We start from the raw sequence: 14,011 nt of genomic DNA, 5'->3' as shown, positions 1-14,011 counted from the left end.
TCGCCTTAACCACTCGGCCACGACTGCTTTCTGCCTCTTTTCTGCAACCACGGTTTCAGGTTTCATTATTCTCGTGCGAAAACAGCCCCCGAATTCAATTCCCATTCCTACGGAATTGCGGCAACTTGTAAATTTTTCCTGTAAATGCAAGCGTTCGTTCATCTGTATAGGTTTCTTTACATCACAACTATATGAACCCGCGATTCGTAATTCATTCATAAACCAAAGTTATCAAAAAGGGACCAGAAGATATATTGTCTCTCTTTGTTGGCTAATTCTTCTTCTTGCGCAAATCTACCGAACACATAGTCGCTTAGCCAAAAGCGTTTTCATGCATACGACTGCACACGCAAATTTTACAACTACGAAATACGTTTTCTATTTTACAATTACAGTAGACCCCTATATAACGGGTTCATATAATGCGGATTCGTATACAGCGGCGACAAAATTTCGACCGTATTCGTGTAAACACGCTAAAAGAAACGCGTCAAATACAATAAAACCTTATCGTCGACCCGTATAGCGACAGGATTGGTCGAATCTAGACCAATAGCGGATATTACACAAACCGTTCAGTTTAAACGAGCAGCGGACCTACTAAAAACCATTTATTATTTACTGGCCATTAAAATTACATTTACATTAACGGTGTCTCTAAAGTTCAGCAAATTTTTCGCAGGAAAATAATTTTTTAATCCCTTAATTAACTAATTACAGTCATATTCCAATCCGATTCTAGGATTCAGCCAGAAATCGAGTAGAAAAAATAAAAATTACATAGAAAAATTCACGCACGTTCTATTTCGTTCAATGTCTTGATAGATAAGACCGATCGAATATCTCTTTAATTTCAAAATTATTACTGAGGTTGTAAACACAAACCGTGACCTTAGTCACTACTGGCAATTTATTTAGTATGTTTGACAGATTTTATCAATTTTATGAAGTAAAATAAGTAACTATACCGGATAGAAAAAAGTAATAAATTTACCGAAACGTTCGATTTATGACAATTAAAAGTAGTCTATACTTACCGATAAAATGGAAGCAAACGAAACCAAATTGAAAAAACAATCGAAACGAGATAATTTTGATCCCACAAACTGAAAATCCAAACGTTCGCAGTAACAATGACCGACCGCTCGCTACAATAAAACTCTGACAATTTGTTATTACAGAGATTTATTGTTGCGTTGCCACCAAATTTAATATTAATTAAAAGTTTGGCCAAATGCGTGATTTGCGCGCAATTCAACCAAACTTTTAATTTGTAATTCTCTTTGTCTTTTATACATTAATGCTAACGTCAATACGTACGCAGAAACCTAATATTCTGTATAAACTTAAATATAAATTGCGATTGTATCACGACTCTTACAACCAGAAAGAAATTAAATTTCAAGTGTACAAACCCCAATTTGATCTAACTTAGTAATTTAGTTAAGCTGCTGCAGGGCGCTTTAAGCTATTTCCTCAATGGTGGGAAACCCGCAATTTCCGCACCTATCGACTTACACACGCGTTCTCCCCACACGATTTAAAACCTCCTGACGAGAAGCCAATGAGAAAAGCCCGAGCTAACCTCTCGACATCCTCGGTTCTCACATAATTATCAATAAATGACAATTACTTCCTTTAATGTTTGAAAGATTTGTAGCGCTGAAAAATGGCGCAAATATTTTGTGTACAATGAAAATTATTTTAATTACAATTTTTATCATATGTAGGTGTCAACGCAGTGATGGTGCGGCGAATGAAAATAATTATGGTAGAACATAATGTTTGACGCAAGGAATTTGCTGAATTTCATCAATAGTTCAAAGTGAGATATTACATCTCAGATCTCATCTTGAAATTCTCAATGTGGATTCGTGCTGAAGGCTTCATCGCACTCTGTCAATGGTGTGTGGAATGGAGGTTTGTACGTTATTTATCCCAATGTCGTCATAGCTCTGAAAATACTTCTGTGCAATTTCTTCAGCTGAGAGTTCTTTCTCATTCTTTATAACTGTAAAAAGCTACGTACGCTGTAAGATGGCAAATAGTCATCTCAGTGCGGTAGCCATGTTATGCATAAAAGCGAAAACTGTGCTAAAATCGCATATCCAGTTTATCATCAACTGATTTGATTTACGAAAGAGTAGAAAAAGTCGAACAATTCCAAACGAGTCATGTCTATTTGTTCGAAGTTCAAATTATTACATTTATGTTTATAAATTTTTACAATATTATATGCTGTACATGTTACAACGCTCGCGTAACACAAAAATACGCGGTTTACTATTAAATTTATTATTTCGAAATTATCAGTAATCCCTTTTTGCAATCTTATCTGTTTGGCATTATTATATTTATATAAACATAAGATACGTTAACTTAGTTGAAAATAAAAACATGCAGTGAAAATTCATATACAGAAGTTAGTAATTTACAATTTATATAGATTAAAGAAAGCAAATTTTATAATTAATTAAACAACTAGTCTGCAATACAGTAAACCAACATAAAATAGTTGCCAGGTCGTTTCTTTTTATTTCCTGTACGTTCGATTGTAAAAAATTCGCATAGTATATAAATAAAGCTTCGACAAATGAGACTGCAGCCATTCACTCAATGCCTTTCGCGATCCAAAAAACTGAAGTCGAACAATAGCGTGTGTATAATTTAAAACATAACGCGCTATGTTAATGTCATTTACTCAACGTGGAGATGAATGTGCATGACGGAACTAGAGCATTTTATTCACAAAGACACAAGCGTCGAATACGGCAATGACCAAAACGTGTCGAACAACGCAAAAACGTCTTGCCCGATCGGGGTCTCGTTAGGTTAAGAGGCTAACGCTCTACCGACTGAGCTAACCGAGCACTTCCGACGTCTTTTATTCTAACGATTTTCGTTTTCTACCAGCGCAATATTTTGTCTCTGTGTCAGCAGAACGTTGCCACCATCTTCCGATTTCCGAATCGAATTTCTGAGAAATTATCCACCGCGAGATTCGCCGTGTTATCGAAATGCGATAAATAGATTCGTCGTCGACAGAAAACTTGAACGTAATATCAAGGCATTAATTTGCTTTTTGCTTTGCCTACATGCAATATCCAAGTCAGTGTCTTTACAAAATATGCATTTGCAAGTTTCCAATCAAACACTTCTTCTTCGCATATCTATTTAACACCAGCGTTCGTAAGTCTGCAAAATGCGATTCAATTCTAGCAATCCACAATCACGATCGGCAAAACGAAGAAAACAAAAGCCAACCGCACGAGCAGGGACTCGAACCCTGGACCGTTAGGTTAAAAGCCTAACGCTCTACCGACTGAGCTATCCGGGCCTTCTCTGTTAACTCTGCTTCCGGTCTGATAACGCAACCAAGCATCATTTTCGACAAGACCATCTCGCGTTAATCAATGTTTTAGACTTCAAATTACCGACATCTGTCGTAAAAACATACCTTTCGCAACTGTTTCGAACGTCAGCTCGCTTCTAGGCATTGCCGTCTAAGAACGACCACTTTTCTGTCGTCCTGTCTGCAATTTTCCATTGGTTCCAAGTGCAAACGGAATCTGTTTGTTTCCATTCACTGCGTGTTCTATCTCATGCGGTTGCGACAACTTCCGACGAAATTGCGACTGCTGTAAACCAAATTTGTTTATCGTGTTCCATCAGGTCTTTAGCTACTTTACAACGATGCTGGTTTGCTTTTCCAACGGCGTAAAAAAATTTTAGCCCTTTGCCAAACTGCTACCGCACCCCGCGGTTTAAAAAACGAATCAGAAAAAGAAACACGAAATAAAATAATCAAGAATTACGTAGAAACGCAGTCGATAGGATTCGAACCTATGCGGGAAGATTCCAACGGATTTCTAGTCCGTCACCTTAACCACTCGGCCACGACTGCTTTCTGCCTCCTTTTTGCAATCACGACTTCACGTTTCATTATTTTCGTGCGAAAACAGCCCCCGAATTCAATTCTCATTCCTACGGAATAGCCGCAACTTTTAAATTTTTCCTGTAAATTCAAGTGTTCGTTTATCTCTATAGGTTTCTATACATCGCAACTATATGAACCCGCGATTCGTAATTCATTCATAAAGCAAAGTTATCAAAAAGGGACCAGAAGATATATTGTCTCTCTTTGTTGGCTAATTATTCTTATTGCGCAAATGTACCGAACACATAGTCGGTTAGCCAAAAGCGTTTTCATGCATACGACTGCATACGCAAATTATGCAACTACGAAATACGTTTTCTATTTTACAATTATAATAGACCCCCCTATATAACGGGTTCATATAATGCGGATTCGTATATAGCGGCGACAAAATTTCGACCGTATTCGTGGAAATACGCTAAAAGAAACTCATAAAATACGGTAAAACCTCATCGCCGACCCGTATCGCGACAGGATTGGTCTAATCTAGACCAATAGCGGATATTGCACAAACCGTTGAGTTTAAACGAGCAGCGCACCTATTTATTATTTAACAGCCATTAAAATTACATTTATATTAATGGTGTTTCCAAAGTTCAGCAAATTTTTTCCAGGAAAATAATTTGTTAATCCCTTAATTAAATAATTACAGTCATATTCCAATCCGATTCTAGGATTCAGCCAGAAATCGAGTAGAAAAAATAAAAACAAATGGAAAAATTCACGCACGTTCTATTTCGTTCAATGTCTTGATAGATAAGACCGATCGAATATCTCTTTAATTTCAAAATTATTACTGAGGTTGTAAACACAAACCGTGACCTTAGTCACTACTGGCAATTTATTTAGTATGTTTGACAGATTTTATTAATTTTATGAACTAAAATAAGTAACTATACCGGATAGAAGAAAGTAATAAATTTGCCGAAACGTTCGATTTCTGACAATTAAAGTAGAAACAGCGTAGTCTATACTTACCGATAAAATGGACGCAAACGAAACAAAACTGAAAAAACACTCGAAACGAGATAATTTCTTCTTTAAAACGATCGAACAAAGTGAAAATCCAAACGTTCGCAATAACAATAACCGACCGCTCGCAACAATAAAACTCTGACAATTTGTTATTACAGAGATTTATTGTTGCGCTGCCATGAAATTTAATATTAAAAGTTTGGCCAAATTGCGTGATTTGCGCGCAATTCAACCAAACTTTTAATTCGTAATTCTCTTTTTCTTTCATATAGTCGTACATTAATGTTAATTTTAATACGTACTTAAAAGCCTAATATCCTGGTATAAAGTAAATATGAATTGCGATTTTATCACGAGCCTTACAACCAAAAAAAAAGAATAAACTTCAAGTACAGAAACACCAGTTTTATCTAACATTGCAATTTAGTTAAGCTGTTGAAAGGCGCTTTAAGCTATTTCCGCTTTGGCGGGAAATCCGCAATTTCCGCGTCTATCGCCTTACACACGCATACTTCCAACACGATTTAAAAGTCCTCTTAGCCATTCCTGACGAGAAGCCGGTAAAAAGGGCCCGATTTAACCTTTCGACATCCTCGGTTTTCACATAATTATCATTGAATGACAATTACTTTCTTTAATTTTTGAAAGTTTTATAGCGCTGAAAAATGGCGCAAATATTTTGTGTACAATGAAGATTATTTTAAAGTCTGCGGGCACCTCTGCGATCACAGAATGTGTAAAACAAAGAGAAAGAGGAAGTGAGTACAGAAAAAACTGACAAGGACTTCAGAATTTTTTAATAAAATATATAAATAATTGGAGTTAGCTTCGTTTTCAAGAAAGACATCACGAGTTTAACAGACAATTATTTAAAAGTGATTTTGGTTCGAAATTTCAAAGAATCTCCTGTTCGATGCTTTTCCTCCTCTTATTATACAATTCTTAATTAACTTGAACATCGAAAAAACACAATAGAAAAGAATAAACTATGTACAGTTTGTTTACTTGTCATTAGCATATACAGTCGACCCCCCTATAAGATAGAGATACGTTCCATTCTCTAGGAATCCGCTTTCTTACGAATCCTTCCAATCACAACCCGACACGTGTCAAGTTTACGGACTACGGCTGTTTGAAAGGTTTTCTTCCATAAAATTAATCGATTCTAGACTAATCCGACTCAACATTTCCAAAATACGTATATTTTTTTCGTAGTTTTATAGGAATCGTAACTATAGGGACCGTAATTATAGGGGGGTCGACTGTATTATATTCAGTGGCGGCCCTAGCCAGGTTTTCAGATGGTGCGAGATCTCATTGTGGCGCCACCCTCTGTAGAGACTAAACTGATAACGTACATTTTTCATATTATTAATAACTCGGAATATACAATTGTCATCACACGACGCTTTTGCTAAACTGTGGCTTTAACTCAAACTGTGTTAGTCCTAAAACACCAGTCCTAACAAACAGTGCTAACACAGAAAACCACAGCTGTGTTCTAGCGCCTACGTCCTAACGTGAAAATCTGTTTTTCTCTGGATTATCGAAATACCGATACTTTTTTTGATATGTGGAGCAACGCTATTAAGGGAAAACTCTGTTAATTTTAGGGAAATTTCAGGTGTGTTCAGAGGGTTAACACGGTAGAATGTTGACTACCTCTTCCTCGCAGCTATCACTTAGGGCACAATTCTGGTGAACTTCGTTGTATACGCCCTCATTTCTCCGCGTTTTTTAAATGATTTATGCATGCTAAACTTGTAAACTTTTTGTTAAATTCAAGTTAAAATGCTTTCATATATGCAGTCCTGGAAAAAAGTTTGACACCATATGGTTTTCAAACTTCCCATTAAAATTAATTGATATCCTGTCAATATGTTGTTGTTTAAGTATTAAAATAACCATAAACAAATATGAAGTAAAAATTTATTTTCGTATTTCAATAAAAAGATCATATACAACAAATTATTCCTTGCAATTTGCCTGAAAAAGTTTGAGACCACGATTTAAAAAAAAGCCACAAAAACAAAACATAGTGGGAAAAACAATGTTTAATACTTGGTACAGGATTCTTCTCCTTCCCAATTCATCACCAAACGATTATTGATGCTAATGTCTGAAATTCCATTTAATCGATGCAAGATGTGTGATTACCAGAGCCCCCTCGGCCGCCAATTTAAAGTCTTTTAATCTTTAAAATTGGCGTTTCCACTTCCCGGGACGAGGACACAGGGATTGGATTTGTGGGAAGCGTGTGTTCGGGTTGTTTCATTGTGTCGAATTACACAGAACGAGGCGCTTGACGTGTAAGTGCGTGAGTGCGAGAATTCGAGTAAAGGTTAAACGGTGTATATCTTCGCGTACAGTGGTGTTATGTCCGTGCGAGTTTCTGTATGTGTGTGATCGAAGAACATCTTCGGCATGTCTATAAACAGAAAACAGTAAATTACGATACGACAATAAGATGTGTTAAGAAATGAAACGAAAGAGTTCTTACCATCGGAAAATATTCACTTCTACGATAAATGGCCACTCGGTCCTCTTCGTGGAAAAGTTGAGGAGGGGGATTCTTCTCCCTCCCAAATGTTCCTACAAAACACAAAGGCAGTGAGAAAACGAGAAGTTTATTCATTTATTACCTAAGGTCAAGATTATTACCTTAATCAGACAGCCTTTCTTCCCGAACAGTGTTACGAGAAGAGCGAAGGACCTGACCTAGCCTAGGCTAACCTAACGAACCTTAACCGGAAGCTCAATCCTCATAACAGCTGTTTGGGAAGAAAAATCGGCCGAATGTCGCGTCCGGTGAAGCAACGTGTCAAGTCCGTGGGTCACGTCCGTTAAAAGGTGTCATGTCCGGGTGAAAAGTGTCGAATCCGGTAAGAAAGTCGCATCCGGGTGAAGAAGGGGAAATCGAAGAAGATCACCATATAGGCCAAGGCAACCGCAGCCGTCCGCAGCAACAAAACCACGGACAGCACGGTCCCTCAACTTCGGGGGCTCGCTCCTCCGACTCCTCCCCGTTCCGACTTCGGCAAAGCGGTGGCGTCGCCGTCGCGGACGAACGGACAGAACGCCACCAAACAGAAAGTGTCAGCTCGGACGAACTGTCACTTTCAACATCCTCCACAGCAAGGTCTGTGGCCGGATGACCCCCGAAGACCTCGGCCAAGCGCACTGGACCCAGAGTGTAGCGTCGCATCATCCCGACTCCGGGAGTATGCCACGCCACGGACTAAGACTTACCTAAAAAATCTTCAATCTTCTCTGTAAAAGTCTTTAAATTGCAAAAAACAGCACGCAATCAAAGAGCGAAAGAAAAACACGTCCGATCACAACGAGAAACACAATCGAACTGCGATTCGTCATGTGTGACGTATTTCGAACAAACGTTAAAAAACGCGTCAACAATGTTCGAATTTCGTAAAAATTAGAATTTTAAATTTTTTTTTTAATTAATTAATTTATAATTATTTTTCTTTTTTAAATTTGATAAATAAATTATTTTCTGCATTTACATGGTGCAGAATGTCGACCGTGGAAAGGTAAAAGACGATCTTTTTAAATTCTACGTCTCGAGGCTTGACCATCTCCGAAATTCGTTCGTCCATTTTCGACCATGGAATGAAATAAATCAAATTCTTAGGATTTCCTCGGTCGCCGTCGGGGTTGCGGGTTTCGCCTATTAATGCAACATCAAACTGGATAAAGTTCATATTAAAAATACCGAAAAACGAACGAAAATTAAGTCCATGACAACGGGAGATCGATACAGAGGATAAACAGATTGAGCTAGGGGGAAACTATTATTCTTTCTCCTTGAATTTCTGACTTTTTAAAGGATCTCTCCCCTAAATTCTTAATGCGATCGCTTAATCAATTTGACACGTCCGCAAGTGTTGATCCAACTTTGAAACTTTCGCTCGTACCTCTCGTGCCATGATATTTTATTTCCTGACCGCTGAGAATTTTCTTTTACTTACAACGCGACAATTTTGCTTTGGGAGGAATGCTACATTTATTTCCAAATTTCGTCATTGTCGTCCGTCCGCATGTCTTAACCTCGAGAACGGAATTATATGAAATCCGAGACCAGATGTGGAAACTTTAGAGACAGGAGGCCCCAATTAACTATATATGATCTTCCGATTCAAACTCCAAGTCTCGTTTTTTTTTTTCAATTCCGAACGTCAGTTAACAGATGACTATTGTTAACGGAAAAGTGTGATGTAAAGGGGAAAGCCACTACTAGCTTGAGATATTTTGAATGAAATGATTTCAAAATATAATTAAGAATTGCAGTCCGGCATTGTGACCGTGTCACAATAGACAATTGCTCGTAGTTATCGTTTGTTTGTGAAAATATTTACGATAAAAACTAAATTTCGATCTTTGTCGTGTTATGAAGCAGAATATCAAAGTTAAAATCCTTCTGAGAGGTAAAAAGGAGTTAATAATTGCGAGAAAAGACATTTTTCCATCAAAAATAAACAAAGAAAACATGCCAGTAAGTGCAAGAGATTGATGTGTAGAAACTACACCATTAAGATGTGTACAAATTGTGCACTATATCCATCATTGTGGATACCAAAAGTATATTAAGATGAACTAACCTTTTGTTCGTTATGTTGGAGACACTGAAGCCATGATGCGCGAATAGAGACCAATCCGAAATAGGCGAAATAAAGACAACTGTTTTAATCTCGGTCTCTGTTAATTATCCATAATTAAGAAAGACGTGATAGATATTACTATTCTGACAATTGGAAGAAGAAACCTTCACTTATAACTTTTTATACGCTCTCCAGCCTGACGAAATAGAGTCTGTCTCCTTGAAGTTAACTACCAAGGCTTTGTACATTTCTAACCATTCAAGTTGTTTCGGCCGAAGCACTATTTTCTCTCGATGGCGTTCTTTCCATTTCTAAGGAGTGAGGAAATTGTAGGGTTCCTCTAAAAGCCTACAATTTCCTCACTCCTTACAATCCTGTGCTTATTACATCGGGCTATCTGCTTATAGATAGAACAGAGGGTCTTGTGTTGTGAACAGTTCACTTATAAGTTACTGTAGGCCTATTATCGTACAATTTAGGAAAATCGCTGCAGAAAAAAAATTGCCGTCAACTTTGATGTTATAAGCAATGATGTAACGAAACGATGACGTCATCTATAAAAAAACTGACATCATTCAACAATTAAAATGCAAATACACGGTAAGTTACATAGGCGTACAGTGGGCTTTTGCATGAAACATCTTGCCTTCCGATTCAGTTATTTAAAATCACGTAAATGATAAGAATTACTTAATGTGATAATTTCTGCAAGGAACATAAAAAATGTACAGATAAACTTAAAATTTGTAGATTAACTAGTCTTGGGAATTAGAGGGGTGCCACATATTCTTAAATTTATATCTGTACATTTGGAAAATGAAAATTTGATGGTAGCACTCTTGGTTATATTTGCGGTACCACTGTTTACAGAAGAAATTTTTGCCTGTTTGATTGCGTTTTAATAGGGTATGTTCAAAAGAGTGTACACTAAGAACGGATTTTTCGAAATTCTCTCCAGCGGGGAGTGTTATTAATTTATAATAGATACATTTGGAGCCACAGCAAGACGTGGCCAAGTACAGCTAATTAATAATATAAAAGTTAATTTTAACAAAATTCAGTTTAATTTTTTGCTAGGTCTCTTAGTTTTTTCGCAACTCGGGAAAATTACGCACTCGTAGCAGAACATTTTATAATTTGTGCGCTCAACGACAAGAAAACTTATATTTGTTAAAACATGCTTATTATTTGAGTGAAAGAGGTTGGAACAGTGAAATTTTTTTAATAGAATGTGGAGTCGAACACCTTATTTATTGTGTAATTTATGTTATAAAATAATGTCATTTGCTGCACAATTTACAATGAATAGGTTTTCGGTAAACCTAAATAGTAAAATTTTTTAACCCTATTTGTAATAACACCTGATATATTAAATAAAGATTGATTGGTTGAATATTTTATAATTACAAGTTAATTTGAATTTAATTGTTGATTATTGAAAACAAAGTAAAAGTATTAACTGTAGATTAAATATTTTTGTAATAAAATTTAATTGCAGGAGAAAAACGATAAGAGTCATAAAACTAAACAGTAATTATGAGCATTAAAATACTCCAGATGTTGATAGAAATTTTGCGACCTTACTCTAATAAGTTTTGAACAATAAGCGATTTTATTGTTTTTTTTTTACCTCTACGTAATACTTACACATATTGTTAAATTATAAAATTAATATATTAATATTAATAATATTATAATTTAATATTTGGTAAAAATTTTCAGTCGAAAACTAAGTGTAAAAGTTAGTTTAATAGTAAATAATTAATTAAATTAAATTAAATTTATTGTCATATGAAACAGAATACGAAATTTTTGTATTTTCTTAATGAGCACTTTTTGTACCTAAAAATAATCATTTAATTAATATATAGTTGAGGAAAACTCATTAAAATATCTAAGAGAATGTAGCGTTTTTCTTACAAACTAATTTCTGAATTTGTTTAGCTTTATAAAGAAAATATTTAATTAATTTGAAATAAAAATTAGTTTGTTATAATCTTAGAATTAGTAATTTCCTTCACCTTTGAATTGGCAGAAGTGGATTAATGCCGAATATTTTTAATTTCGATAAATGTAATTAAAATTGCAATTTAACTTAAAAGTTACTTTTGTATATTTTTATATATAAAATTATTTATTTTCTATATTTTATGAGTGCTACTGTTTCTTCTTGATCTATTTTTTTAATCACCTTTTGAACGTACACGTGCCTTATCGATAAAACTATTTTTATGTTTTATTTTCTACTCTTAATTCATTTTATGTCTAAATATAATATTCAAGAAGTTTTAATGGCATTAAATATTTATTAAAATAAAATAAATTTAACGATAGTTTCTATTGGTCGATATCATCATTACATTCTTGCAGACGACTTTATATACGAGTTTCATGCACGAAATTTCATATTCGTCTTAAAATATTAAAGTATAACCTCATTTATAATAAAAGGTGAGTATAAATGTTTTAGTTTAAATTTATTTTAATTTATTGTAATTTTACAGAAGTTATCATTGTGCTGATAAATAAGTAAATTAAACGAGCAATTGTTCATTGTGTCGTCGTCATAATGCCGGACTGCAATATCTAATCATATTTTTAATTTATTTAATTTAAGATATATGCTTTACACCTGAAATTAGTAGTATCTTCCTCTGTACAGCATACTTTTTATGTTAACAGTTGAGTCGTGCCGCTCATCAATCTAACTTCTTTCCGAGAAAAGTTTTTGAATGCTTATAACGTGACTTTTGGTTAGTACTAGAAGTACGTATAAATTTAATCGGGGTCTCCTTCCCCAACGCGTTTCAAATCTGATCTCGACTTTTATCAGCGTAATAGAGTTTCGGAGATTCAGGAAGGACAGACATTCAGTCGACAGTGAAAATTTGTAGGTCTACAAATTTTTAATTTGCTGTACAACAACTAACTTCTAGTATTCAGTTTTAGCGAACGTTTTCTCTTTAGTTGCAAATGCTGGTCACTAAACTCTATGTCTTTAATGATCAACACTTGCCAGCCAATTAACACTTGTTTAATTTATTTTATTTGGAGTTTTATTAAATTGATTAGGTTAAGATTATTCTAATACGACAGAGTTTCCTTACAGTTGTTTCTGTTTAACGAATGAATAGAACAGAATGCCATTTCTATTTTCAAATACAGTCAAATCTCTCAACAAAGGCCTCTGATATAACTGAACGAAGTGGCCATTGTTTGAACGTTACTTTCTAAGCTTCTCAAAAAAAGAGTTCCGGTTAGAACAGTGCCTATTCACCGATGTGTTTTATTGCAGATTTGATCACATTTGCAAAAATCTCTGAACTACGATGTTAAGAAAATCATATAACAATTAAAAGTTCATTCAGTAATGCCTATTTTGATACCCGATATTCATCTTTGTCACAATGCAGTTAAATCTTCTTTAGAATTTTAATTTAATTAATTTATATAATTTTATTTATTATTTATTTGCGTTATAAAGATATATAAAATTAAATATTATAAATAACTTCATATTTTTTTATTTATTTTAATAGTTATTGTAGATTAACAGTATTCGTCTAAGTGACAACACGATGCATTTGCGTGGAATTCTTTTAATTTTCCTATTCTTGACATTAGTCGATAGTAAGTTAAAATTAATTATTAATTCCAAATTTATTTTGAAACAAAATATTTATGTACCTTTTTTTTTCTTTTAAGCTGTTTTCTGTTTTAAGACAGGGGGAAAATGTAAATTTGTCCCTTGTGTCATGTATTGTCGGGGACAGAATCAGAAAGGAAGATGCGTAGATGACAAATGTAAATGCTTGTGAGTGGTAAAATGATAGAGAAAATAAAAGAAGAAATAATTGTTCAATAAAAAAATTATAATGAATCAAAGATTTATGTTCGTGTTTTTTAACTGTCTCTGAATACTGTACATTTCTACTTATTTCACGCATATAACATACATTTTGGCATTTGGTATGCTTATTTTCTGTTAAAATACTTTGGTATGCTTAGACTCTTTAGAGACTAAGCATACCAAATCCGCGAATTTGCTTAGACTCTTTAGAGTCTAAGCAAATTCGCGGATTTCACAAAAGTAGGTAAAACTAAATCCAAAAACTCTGCCAAAACCTTTACATTTCGGATGTATAGAGAAGAGAAGAACGTACAACTACGTTAAATAATATTAATTAATTCTTCAAATTACTCAATTTTGCCATATTTATCCAACTTTATCTCATCCGTAACGCTAGCCAAAAGTTCAGTTGTTTTTAAATCGGATCGCTACGCGCAAGGAAACGCGAGAAACGCGATTTTTTTTTGCGTTTCCTTGCGCGACAAAAATAAAAAAATTATTATTGAAAATAAAAGCTGTGAAACCTCGAAATTTTTTTCGTATTTCTTAACAATATCGTTTGCAGATTGTTGCAAATGCATTTATATAATAAAATTCCAAGCATTTTTTAAGTTATAAAGATAGTAATTTACA

General features: G+C 34.6%; 1 long non-coding RNA gene and 2 other non-coding genes across 3 annotated transcripts; 1 reads left to right on the top strand and 2 right to left on the bottom strand.

Annotated features, from left to right (window-relative positions):
* Positions 1-3,264: 3,264 nt before the first annotated feature.
* Trnak-uuu lies at positions 3,265-3,337 on the bottom strand. Its single transcript has one exon. It is a non-coding gene; the product is annotated as a tRNA-Lys (tRNA).
* A 485-nt stretch (positions 3,338-3,822) lies between these two features.
* Positions 3,823-3,904, bottom strand: Trnas-aga. The gene has a single exon. It is a non-coding gene; the product is annotated as a tRNA-Ser (tRNA).
* Positions 3,905-11,944: 8,040 nt separating this feature from the next.
* On the top strand, positions 11,945-13,432 carry LOC111621637. The gene is made up of 3 exons (XR_002756111.1): positions 11,945-11,979; positions 13,068-13,158; positions 13,234-13,432. It is a non-coding gene; the product is annotated as an uncharacterized LOC111621637 (long non-coding RNA).
* The last annotated feature ends 579 nt before the right edge of the window (positions 13,433-14,011 follow it).

Source organism: Centruroides sculpturatus, unplaced genomic scaffold, assembly GCF_000671375.1.
Source record: "Centruroides sculpturatus isolate CEXI.00-Female unplaced genomic scaffold, Cexi_2.0 scaffold232, whole genome shotgun sequence".
NCBI lineage: Eukaryota > Metazoa > Arthropoda > Arachnida > Scorpiones > Buthidae > Centruroides > Centruroides sculpturatus.
Note: the sequence above shows the minus strand (reverse complement) of the source record. Positions and strands in the feature narration are given on the sequence as shown.